The following is a 13596-nucleotide window of genomic DNA, read 5'->3' as shown; positions in this document are numbered from 1 at the left end:
TTTTTTTAATTGAAACGGCGCTTAAAGTATGCAAGTTTAGTATTATTATAGCACACTTAAAAATGTAATGTGCATATAAATAATTTTTGTTCATTTAGCACGCGCTTTGTCTCTTTACACTTGCCTGACATCGTTATACGAAACACGAACACATCCTTATTGTGTTCTTCTTTATTCTATACTAGCTGTACCCCGTCACGCGTTGTTGTGGCTCAGTATGTCTGTGCAGGTCGATAAACAATAGCGCGTTTTGTTTTTACGTCCAACAGATGGCGCTGTTTAAAAAAGAAAACATGTTTTTACCTGTCATATGTGACACAACGGCATGTTTTTACGTGTCCCAGGAGACGTCTATATAATATAAGTTTATAAAAACACACGCGTTTTCGAATGCAACGTTGTGTCAAAATTTTAAAGCAATCGGTGAAAAACTTTCGGAGGTTAAAAATTTTGAACAAACTAACATTTATATTTTTATATGTATAGAAGATGTGTTATTAGTAATCTAACTCTAAAAATTTCCAATGGCCACCCCATTTTTATCTCATCTCCCATTGGCCAGACACTAAACCGTCCCCCATTGGCCGGCCGCAGTACAGTTACCCGCGCGAACTTCAGCTCATACCGTCCCGCGCTCTCCAACCAAACAAGCCAGTCACCGATTCACCAGTCAGTCTTCGTGTCTCGCGTGCGCTTAGCGTGGCAAACTTGCTTTTCACCGAGGCTCCGACCGAAAACAAATCGTAATAATTCACAATATCACTGTAAAACTACCGTGCCATTACGACGAGCCAGCTCTCTGCGCGGTTCTGTGAAATATAAAATCTATCACACCCCGTCGGTATATTTTACATTTTTCACACAATATAGAAATATTTACTCAGATTGTGTCTTTTACACGGTTGAAATCGCGCTGTGTTATTGAATTTTGGATATTTTAATATTAAAATCTGTCTCTTAGATTCAAGTTAGTGTGATTTTTACTTGAGGATATTGTGTTCTGTGAACTTATCAACAAACCCGGCGTATTCATCTGAACGAAGGTAGGTGTTAAAATGTTTAAAATTATGTTTTCGTACATAATTTGGCAATTTTGTGCGGAATCTGAATGAGACCGGCATGTTTTTTTAAGAAGGGATGTTTTAGAAATATTTTTTGGCGTTTGCGATCGTATTTGCTAGGTAATAGATATCCAGACTTTAATCGATGATGGGCTGGGCTAGGCTATCGGGGTGACAGAACGGGTAGCGGGTATGGAGTTTTAAAACAGACGTATAGACAGCATACACCCCGTTGTTCGCTCGTGTAAATACCGGTACATAATATCACCGGAGCTCGTCTGTCCGTTCACCTCGGAAATGTTGCAATGCATTCTACAATAAACTATAGTTTGTTGAATATTATTTTTTTAATTCTTTTACATTTACAGTTTCACGATGTAATATCGTAATACTGTTAATGTAGGGAATATTGATTAAAGATTTCTATTTTGTGCGTGTTTTTTTGTTTAAAAGATTTGTGTATAGATATTAGATGACAGTTGTGTCAGCAATTTTATGGTTTCTTTGAATATCAACAATAAAATATGACCTAGGTACCTATCTACTTATTTATATAATTATTATATCCCAATAAGGGTAAGCAGATATGAAAGACAATGAGAAAGTGCCACACATCTTCAATCCATTGCTTCATTCACATTTTGCAACATGCTTTCGAATATTATATGTGAAGTTTGTAGTTAGTATTTTGCTATCAAATCCTAGGTGCCTGCCCAGTAAAAGTATTTTTACGAAGGTTGATTATTATTATAATGTTATATCGGCAATTATGCTCACACCCTATTCGTATCTGTCTCGCAGGAATGATGAATACTTCCATACTTCCCGGCAAACAGGAACTTTGACAATAAATAACAATAAGTATATTATTTGCATTCATCTAACACAGTCGTGATGAATTTATCTTTTATTCCATCAACGCACGTTTGTCAGTCTGTCTGCATTTCGGCGCCAAACACTTTTTTCCTCTTTTGAAAAATATTGCCATTCGCTAAAAATGTCTGGAGTTTTTTTATAATGGGTTTAAAAGTACCTACCCACCTACGCCTTTTACCGCTTGAGAATGAACTTAAAATAGGTACCGACTGTAAAGAAAAAAATATCCTTTTATGGTTCTTTTTTGTTCTGAATCGCGGTTTAAAAATAGAATGAAACGCTTTCGGCTCCCAGAGCTTGAACCTCGTACCTACTTAAAATTGAATAAATGTGTTTTTATGGCTACTCAGCGTGTTTTGTGTGAAGCTGTCTCGTAAAATGCACCGAAATAACCCGAGTAGGCACTAATTAATTCATATTTTGTCTTATACAGCGATAACAATATAATAGTCACTATCTAAGTGCAATCTACACACTGTATTTTATATTTTAGCACGTTTCCAACTAGAATAAAATCATTTTCCCATACGAAAATTTGTTTTTATGTTGTACTAAATACTATTGTGGCATCTATTTAATATTTAATGACCATATAGAAATAGTTGAGAGTGCTGTTATAATGGAACATGTCAGAAAAAAAATGAAGGGGAACGTACTTTTTTTTACCTCCTTTACTAAATTACTGTTGGGGTTAGCAGTGTAGACATTGGGGTAAATGGGGTTGGAACAAATCTGTTGTGAAGCTATTTCGCAAATTTTCTTCATTATCCACAATTATAATTATTTCGTTTTTTTTTACATTAAGCCTCACGGCCTGTGAGGAAAATAATTTCCCTCGGGGCCTGTGTCGTCTCTGGGGATGCTGTGTGGAGGAGGAGGAGGACACGAAGTTCGGGGCACACCTCACCCGATGAACCCGGGCACCCCTGATAAATCACCAAACGTAGCGAACCACTAGGGATAACCTATGGCAGAGGTGTTGGTTATCCAATAATGGGCGGCGGTACCTAAACCCGGCTACCAAATTGTCCGAACCTCAGAACGTTTGTGGTATTTTTAAAAAGTAAAGTTCCGAATTCCGCTAACCACAGGCAAAAAAAATTTAACTCAATTACTACGAGAAACAGCTGTACATTTAGTCGGTGGAGTTGGCAAGGGTGCATTAAAGTTCTTCAATTCAATTCTTTCTCAATAATAGTTCAATTCTTCACAGGGCTTTGACAGTTTTGGCCATTTTTTTTCTATTTTTATGATCGAATTAAGTTTATTACTTATTTTGTGCAAGTTTTTCAATATCTCCCGATTTAAAACGTTGTTTCCAGTAATAATTATTTTGAAATCAAGTTTAATTTTAGGTCTAATTTTTGACTGGAACTAAAGGCGTACCGATAATAGAGTTCCATTGTAAACTCTCCATCTGTCCCATACATGACTCATGTGGAAAATCGACAGATTACACGGCAGAACCATGCGAAATGTTCAAGAATAGAACTATCTATTATATTTTCGTTATTTCGAATAACGATTTTTTTAAGTTGCCCAGCTTAGTAAAGAGATTAAAATTCTCATTTTTCCCCATCACTATTGACCGGCTGTCTAACATTTTTAACAATGGCAATACTGGAATGAGTGTTAGATTCTGGATTATATTCCCGTATAAATAACATTGAGTTATATATAAATAGAATATACATTCGATATCAGTGTGAAATATTGTTCCCGTGCGGGAGGTAGGAAGGGGGTGTGGCAGCTGTCAATGTCGCCCGAATCCTGAATACCGAACGAACTACACGAACGAGTCGAAGGTGACATTTAACATTAATAAGTCAATTTACACGACTGCTGATTATGGTAAAACCCATAGACAAATGAATATTAGTAGACCTGCCCTAAGTGATTAAAAGCGTATTATCCCCACTCCCCATAACGGTTCCATTAGAGCCGGCTGTGCTCGCGTATGGCCTCAAGTGAAATTTGAAAACGTGACGTCATCATTCTTGTGCGAACTATGGTCGAGGCATCATCGGTTCATTTTACGAAATAACACGGCAAAATGTTGACTTGTACTATGAAAACTTGTAAAAATAGATGTGAAAAAGAGAATAAACCCAATTGTCGTATTACATTCCATATATAAGCATTATTTTACTTTATTTTAAGCATATTCACATCGTATAATATGGATCAGTTGTAGAAACATAATATACTATCACATCGAGAAACGTCTGGACGCGAAACACAAAGCTGGTTGGTTGCTGGGAAGTAAAATATGAACATTTATAAAAGTGTCTTAACTAAATACTTAAACGAAATATTCGACTCTGAAAATAGAACCGAATTTTTTTGCCGAATTTGGAAATTGCGCAAATTTGTTCATAACGTGGCGAGTAATTTGCGCTCCCATGTAAAAATGTCTATTCATTCAAAAGCAGATTTTACTTTTAAGAAGTAAATGGTGATATTATAATGCGAGATGCCTATTTACTGTCAGATTGATTTATTGACGAATCACAGTCAGCTTCACCCCCTTCGTTCTTCAACAGTTGATTTTACCCCTCGCCATTATCTTCTCGTCTATTAATTCCTATGTCTGTGGTAAAACCCTACTTACCGATGAAAGAATATACCTACCATTGCTTTCCCTATATTTGGGTGCAAGTCGGCATTTTGAAGTTATCTCACATCGGACAATGATCCGATATGCGTGTCCTATGCATGCCCATCCTTCGAACGCCAAAGCTGGCTCTATCTATATACTAATATATATATATATATATATATATATATATATATAAAAATCCTCCGGGTGCTTGAAATGCCGTGCCTGTATTATCCTGCGACCTTGATAATGCTTTACGATAGAGCGTGTGTGAGTATACCCTGTCGTATAATACCTATGATGTATGTGTATGGTAGTTGCACACCGCAGCGTATCCGCCCTTTGTTCGCGCACAATCATCTTCCTTCCTTTCTTCGCATTCTGCGTTCCAATACAAATTACTACTGATGAAATTAATTACACATATTCAACATTTTCAGTTAACAACACGCAATCAACAAGCAAATCGTGCGTGACGGATGAAAAGAAACTACGCAACGTATTTGATCAAACACAACGGGCCGAGAACGCAACAAAAAATAACACTGTTTACACACCGGATTATTGACTATGTCAAATGAGACAGGAACAGGCTAGAACGATGATCATTATAATTTATGACTGTCGTATGGTATCACAGCGATTATGGAGTCGAACACAGTACACACGCACATGCATTGCTTGCATGCAGCATGTTTCAAACTTGTTATTCGACTTGAAGACTTGACGTGAAAAATTAGCTAATAAAATGTTTTTTTAAACTGAAAACTTTCAGTTTTTTTTTCGAACTAGGAAATAGTTTTTGTTAAATTTCAGTAAATTTGCTGTTCCTTTATCACTAATAATAATAAGAATGCGTAAGCAAGACAAAATGCCGTTTCCCAGTGACGTTTGGCAAGGATATCACTATCGGTAGCCCCGAGGCCGAGAGTAATGAAATATATAGAGTTGCCCCAAAAGGTGAGGGTAACAAACTAACTCTAATACTTTCAGGACCTATACCTTTCTATAGTAATCTCTTATTTTATGTAAATAATGGGTCATTCATTATTATGCAAAAAACACGTTATTAATCAGCTGATTTGGCTCATCGCTCCATCATATTGACACCGCAATTTTTTTTTTATCAGATCGCGTGTTTTAATCCTATATAATGCATCATTATCACAGATAAGGGCAATAATATGCCTTTGATCTGCCATAGAGGAAGAATTAATAATCATAAACAATGAGATTGCATATCAGTATGCATATTTCACGGCCGTAAAGCGTATAGAAATTACTCTTAATTGCTTTGTGTGACATTATGTGCTTTCTATATTTGACATCTTATATACATTTCGATTAGGTACTGATTCATTTGATTAAGACTTCTTTCAACCAATAGGGTATGTTTTATCATAGTTTTATGTTGAATATATTTTGTACCACGTTTTTTGATTACATCACGTCTAACGTTACTAAGCGGTGCCGGGTACCAGGTCCCAGTGACAGTTTTTTTTAGTGGATAGTAGCGAAACTTACGTCATAGGCCGACTAGAGTACAGGCCTGGACTCGCGACCGTCAATTTACTTAGTCAAAACTCTCGCTTCACGTAAACTTCATTGTTTAAAATAGTCAAATCATTTCGATTATTTAATATTCTTGCTGTAAAACAACACACAAGTCAGCATTAATAACAAGTATCGCCATTAGCAAATTGTCGTTTCTTGATGGCACTGACTTAAGCACGTGACGCTTTAAAATCCGACGCGCGCTAAGACCTTTACTGTAATCGGCCTTGACCATCAGCCAAATACGAACCGTTTTGAAATTTTGCCCGTGGAAATACAAATGGGTATCCGTTCTCTAAGAAATATTGTTGTTAGCAGAACGTCGAATGGCGAGTTATTATTCATTCGAAATTTGAATCATAGCACTAACTAGCCGTAATGAAGAAGAAGTTGGAGAAATCACCGAGAGTGGCCAGCACTAAAAATTTATCTGACGCCGGCCATTGTTGTGAAAGTTGGGTGGCCGCCATTGTAGGGTCATTTTATTTACTTTTATTCCTACATAGTCGCTCGGAACATAATACGCCGAGACGTCTGCCTTTAAGTATAATTTTATATTCTATTGTTCATTCTACGACTGATTTAGAAGGGATTGACGTGGGTGTCCACAAACCCCACAACACCCTTTGAGATGTCGTGAAATACACAATAAAACAATGTGTTTTAATGGAGTATCGCATTGTTAGATTTCGTGGGAGGGCCGACACTCAAAACATCCAAAGAACTATTACCTATTTTACGAACAACATAATATTTAATCAACGAAGACAGTATTAATAAATCCAAACAAAAATTGTAACACAGCAGAACCATTGGGGATCGAACCCAGGACCGCTGTCTTACCGGGATAACGCTTTAAGGCGAAGCTTAAAGCCAAATCACTATTTTGATTAATCTTTATAACGAATCGGTGTACATTATGAATACCAAAAAATATGTTTTAGATAAATTGAAGATTTTCCTATCACTTCGCTTGATTAGAATACAAATAAATAAATAAATTACTCAATAAAAAATATAAATGCAAACTACTAAAAAAAAATTTTTTTCATTAGAAATGTATGAACGCAATAATGGAAACAACTTTTTAAAAATACAGTATTATAGCCAAGATTATCTGTGACAGTTACACTTGATTAACTTTTTTGCTTTCTTATAAAATTATTTACAAAATAAATAAAAACCAGTTTTTTGCCTGAAATCGAACGTTTGTAGACTCCGTTTGTCAAGCGATGTTAATGCCTATTACCTACGATATAAGGTATACCAAGAATATACACATTTTGGCTTGTAGCTTCCTCTTAACCGCTAACCTATTGAGACCTGCTTATTTTCCGCCACTTTTACAATATCTTTATTATTCTGAATTAAGGCGATGCCATACGTAGTAATGCAAAATCATGTCTTTTTGGTTTGAAAATTTGGTCGCCTAGAAATGTTTCAGATGCTTTAATTAAATACTGCGAGTAGAATACATCTTGGCCTTGGAAATAATCGAGTATTTTTTAGATAAGTCTTTTTATAAGCTCAGAAAAAATAATTTATTAAGCCTATGAAACCTGCTTTAAAGCTCAAAATCTCCTACTTACGAACCCATTTTCGGTTATGATTTTATTGTATAATGTGGCAAATTAAGTTATTTATAAAATGATCGAAAAAATTTAAATATTTATGCCTGAACAAAATAAAAATACAAAATAAAATAAAAGGCACTTTTTGGCCACGTTTTTTTCTTGCATAAATCAAAACTAGCGGATGGTGCTACGCGGGAATTTAAACCTAATCGCCATCTACGTAAGGGTTGTTATTGATAGCGGCTCAATTTAAAATATTACACGACGTAGTGCATCGCCTTAAATCAATTTTCGCGGAAGGAATTATTCGTACACTTATTCGGTCGGCTGTGAGAATCAGCTGAAGATGATAAATAAATTGTTAATATTCAAATATTCCTTCCATAACTCCGCACAGCCTATCTGCATTTGGTCATAGAGCAAAGTACCCACCGGAGACAGGTACGGTAATCGATATGCAGCGGTGCATTCAGTTAAATCTTGTTCCGTCAAGAAAATATTAATCTTGCTTTCTCAATAATCTGCATTAAATACTGTACATTTACACGTAAAGCAACGCCGTTTAAGTGTTGCTGTCAATAAATCGATATACGACAGCTCTTTAAATTTACCAGGGGCTCCCAAACTTTTAAAATGGAAAACAATCAATTGGTCACACTAAAAATGTTAATGATGTTAACGACGATTAAACGCTCATTCGTACCACAGATCTCCATTATCAATAATACACTAGCACTATTATTTACCACTCTCCTTTGCCCGAGTTTTTTTTTACTTTTTTTCTAACTAAACAAGTGATTAATATGAAACAAACAAAATTTCGTCTTGTCTCATTTTTACAATAAAAGGGAGAGATATCCCAGAGAGCTGAAAGTAGTTGTGTAAAATATTACTAATTTATTAAGGCCCCGTATAAGCGTTCAAAGATGTTTTGAAAGTTAGATAATTAAATGCGAATATTAGAGGGAGCACGCTTATATTAATAAACAATAATAATTAAGCGAAAATGGTGAAAATATTTAATAAAACCCAACTTGTTTGAAATCAAAAATCTCTCAACAAATGTTTTAGTTGCATTTAAAGATACACTGTGATTTTTTTTCATGCATATAACATATTAAATAACAGAACAAAACATGTTTTTAATAATTTTCGGAGCTTAATCTGCAAATTTTTTTTATCGAGGGAATTTCATATAATTAATGTTTCTGCATAACAAATGGATAGATATTATTATGGCCATTGAAACGCTAATATATTGGCTATCCAAACCACGTTGGCGCCATTATAGCCAGATTATATGGTAACATAGTGTAGAAAATAAAAGAAAGGAGGAAATGATTCCAAGATACAATATTTATTTCTACATCTTTAAATAACATAAGAACTCTTTAATCAATAGCAAATATCTCAGGGGTGTGCATCAACCGAAGGTTTGAATGCACAGTTGTAAATTTAAAGTTACATTGAGAGTGACAAAAGGATGGTGACATTTAAAATTTAACTAACCTGATAAATGGTAATAAGGGGCGCCAAGCAGTGCCATCGCCAAAGCTAATATTTTATGTGTAGAACGATGGATGACCAAGGCAAAAATAGCTAATCTTCGTCGTCATCAAAACTCGTAATATGTCGTGTCGGCCCATGAGGTGGCTCGTGTCTTCCCTGTCACAACGCTCCGGTACCGCCGCCTGTAGAATACTGACGCGTCGAGGTGGCCAAAAAATTTTTTTTAAATAAAACGGTAGAAATTGGGTATGCGGGTGCTTAAGAATCTCTTCAAATTATTTATAATCCGGTTAACAGTACTGCAGGTCCTAACGAATGAATCAATAGGTTTTCTATTAAACATTTAGTCAAAAAAGGAATGTATAATCGCGATATTGGAACACTAAAATCATTATATTTACGCATATCGTCGTTATATATCATCAGGGCAAATGCAGGTGCATGAACATAAGTTCCGATACATTAGGAAGGTACTAAAAGTTTTAATAAATCAGCAATACTCATTTTTCTTCGTGCGTTGACCTTGAAATTCCAGAAGACAAAATCTGTTCATTTAGTAATATTAGTCATACGAACAGTACCTACCGTATGCCTATTTTTAAAATCTTTGAGAAGCTTTGTTTTGAAAAGTTTCGCCTAAAGGTGAATGTCTTGAGTAAAATTAACCTTCAATGCCAAAACAGTCGTAAAAGCTCCGAGCAGGAGACAGGCATATGACTTGCATATTTATTTAAGACTTGCATACGTATTTGATGCCGTTTATGCAGTTCTAACTTTATGAGCAAAAGAGAGTACGTACATATTCCTTGTATCCTTAATAGCCACTTTATTGAGACGTTTTCATAAGTGCCCTTCTTTATTATGCTACTTTTCAAGTAATTAGATAAACTCAGTGGCAGAGTAGTAAAAGTTTTTTTTTCCAAAAACATCGCTGAAGATATTCAAAACTCCATGAAGTTTCATATTATGTCAGTTTGATTTGATGAATCAATTGCATCTAATAACACTGTCTGACAGGAGAAATATTTCAGACCTGGTTGTGTTACACAGAGTCATTAACAACTTAATTGATAGTCCTGCCATCCTTGCCACTATTAAACTACATGTGCCGACTAGGAATACAAGACAAAATATAACATTCTTCTGTAATACATACTTGACCAACTATCAGACACACTCACTGACCAATAGGATGCATGATCTGGGCAACAAGTATGGGGGTGCTATTGATTTATTTATTGACTCCATATATAGAATTAAGCATAATCTACACCAACACTTTGTTGAATCCTACAAATTAGAGTAGCGTTGGTAAATTAGTTTTAATGATTTGTCTTATATGTAGTGTTGTTGTAATTTCTTTTTTACTTTATGTTACTCTTACGTTTGACTAATATTGCTTCATATTTTTTAATATTTTCTCATTATACTTGTAATCACAATTTTACAAGTGTGTATTTTGTACCTTCTCTAAAATGGATTACATCTATTTACTGTCAATATCTCCTGTATAATACATATTCTCCTATGCACACTGCATCATGTATCACTTCTATGTAAAAGCCTTTTTAGGCGTATATATATATATAAATAAATAAATAAATAAATAATACAAATTAATAATTTTATTACATGAATAATTTCAATATATTAAAAAATATTTATGTATCTCCTATAAATTGTAAAATCAACGTTATTAATTATTCATATGTAATTAGGTAGGTTCTAGGTACCCACAACCCTAATCATTTTTGTTGTTGAACAAAATTTGAGAGAAACCATACCTATGACTGCTTTTTTCACATTCTACATTCTACAGCTCATGCTGAAAATTATTTCTTTGTTGGTTGATCTGATTGATATTGGTATGTTATCCTTGAAATTCCTTTATATATTTAATTAGCTTATCGATTTAGAGTTTTAGTAGGATAGGCAAACAGATTTATATTCTTTACATTTTTATTTTATTTTACGTGAGTAGGTACTGCACAAGATTCCCAATTGCCCATAAAAATTAAAATTAATAGACGAACCAATCAGGAAAAGGGGGAATAAACCAACTTGCGCATGACCATCCTACTTTCGGTGATTCATCAATGAATGAATCTGACTGTATACAGGAAACTCCCATTGTAATATTACCATTCGGTCCTAGAAGATAAAATCTGTTTTTGAAATTTAAAAAAGCTGCGTAAAATCGGAACTACATATCGCAAATCGGGTAAACAAAATTTCGGGCTTGTTTCCAAAATTTAATATCTAGTTAGATACTTTTACAAATGTGCTTTAATTTTCCCACCTCACTCAAAACTGCAAACCTTTGCCTTACTACCTTAGTTATTTCAATGTTCGACTGATGTCTTACAGCGCCCTTGAGGTGTTTTTGCACAAAAACGGCGCTATACAAGTCATCCAACTATTATTATTATTATTATGTCATAGTTTATTCAAAGCATTTTCGAACACTCCTCAAAAACATTGTCACGTGGTTTGCCTCCAGCTCGTCGAAATGATACCCAGATTTCGTGGTAGGGCAAGCCTATTAATTTGGATATCTGTGGGCATCTTCACTGGGGTATGTTGTAAGGCCAAAATGGACATGTGAGAGAGGAAATATGGTCACCAATCGCGGCCAAATCCATTTCGATTCTGGATGGTTTTCTTTCACCAAGGTGACATTGAAAGTATTTTACCACTCTGCAAAGTGCCGCAAATACATTATGTGTAATATTTTATTATTTTGAAATATTACATTGAATTTTATAGAAATAAAAACGCAGGTAGGTATTTAAAATAATTCAATTTTTCTTGACCTGCGGGGCTCTTGAGTTCGAAGTCAAGCCAAATGGAAAAAAGAGTATTGCTGATTTATTAAATTACAGTTAAAAACGGGACAGCAGGTCGGTGGCCAATAAAATGGTAGTTTTTTATTTTTATTTTTTTTTATTTTTGTTTTATATTTATTTATTTTATATATTTTTTTATTTTTTATTGTATACTTATTTTTTTTTTATATAACAATTTTTTTAAATACGATAATGTGTCCTTACTGGGGTACCCCGTTCTAAGGTCCTTACGTTCTTTCCGAATATAACTGAAAACGTGTTCATGCACCTGAAAGTTTAACATGAAACCTATCCATTCATTCGATTAGGGCCTGCAGTCCCGTTTTTAACAGGATTACGAAAAGTTCGAAGAAAAAAAATTATAATATTTTATATCGGTTAGTTTTCTCCGAACACTAAAAAATTATGATAGTTCACATAGTATGAATTATATTAAAGTTTGTTTGACAGATTGCCAATATATTAGTTATGGTAGTGAAGTTATTGAGATTATCTATGTAAGCATATACCATCGGTAAGTTGTTTTATCGATCACATTCAGGTGACGAGGTGACCCGCACTATTTACCTGTGTGAAATACCTGTGTCTGCCTGATGTAAAATCGGCTTAGTAGGAAATATAGAACTATTATTAGTTATTAGTGTTATTACCTATCACTTATATTTCAGTTGCCATATTTAAAAAAATCTCATTTGTGATCATTTTTCATCTGAATACCGCACAACAGTTTTAACTGTCCGAAGCCAATATAATATACACTTGGAACTGAGATATTGAAGTTCAAAGTCTTAATCCCAAATAACATACTAAGAACGGCTTGTTTCACAGAATTTGAACAATTCATAAAATTTAACTGTCCGAAGCCAGTATAATATACACTTGGAACTGAGATATTGAAGTTCAAAGTCTTAATCCCAAATAACATACTAAGAACGGCTTGTTTCACAGAATTTGAACAATTCATAAAATTTAACTGTCCGAAGCCAGTATAATATACACTTGGAACTGAGATATTGAAGTTCAAAGTCTTAATCCCAAATAACATACTAAGAACGGCTTGTTTCACAGAATTTGAACAATTCATAAAATTTAACTGTCCGAAGCCAGTATAATATACACTCCGAACTGAGATATTGAAGTTCAAAGTCTTAATCCCGAAAAACATACTAAGAACGGCTTGTTTCACAGAATTTGAACAATTCATAAAATTTAACTGTCCGAAGCCAGTATAATATACACTTGGAACTGAGATATTGAAGTTCAAAGTCTTAATCCCAAATAACATACTAAGAACGGCTTGTTTCACAGAATTTGAACAATTCATAAAATTTAACTCTCCGAAGCCAGTATAATATACACTTGGAACTGAGATATTGAAGTTCAAAGTCTTAATCCCAAATAACATACTAAGAACGGCTTGTTTCACAGAATTTGAACAATTCATAAAATTTAACTGTCCGAAGCCAGTATAATATACACTTGGAGTTGAGATATTGAAGTTCAAAGTCTTAATCCCAAATAACATACTAAGAACGGCTTGTTTCACAGAATTTGAACAATTCATAAAATTTAACTGT

General features: G+C 34.4%; 1 protein-coding gene across 1 annotated transcript in view; it reads left to right on the top strand.

Annotated features, from left to right (window-relative positions):
* The first annotated feature begins 637 nt into the window (after nt 1-637).
* sn (fascin domain-containing protein singed) overlaps nt 638-13596 on the top strand; it is a 143541-nt gene continuing 130582 nt past the window's right edge. Inside the window, exon 1 of the mRNA XM_089637822.1 lies at nt 638-1043. The gene's annotated coding sequence lies outside the window, so the exon portion shown is untranslated. The remainder of the gene's footprint in view (nt 1044-13596) is intronic.

Source organism: Hesperophylax consimilis, chromosome 12 (assembly GCF_061612785.1).
Source record: "Hesperophylax consimilis isolate HC1 chromosome 12, BYU_Hcon_1.0, whole genome shotgun sequence".
In the NCBI taxonomy this organism is placed as follows: domain Eukaryota; kingdom Metazoa; phylum Arthropoda; class Insecta; order Trichoptera; family Limnephilidae; genus Hesperophylax; species Hesperophylax consimilis.
Note: the sequence above shows the minus strand (reverse complement) of the source record. Positions and strands in the feature narration are given on the sequence as shown.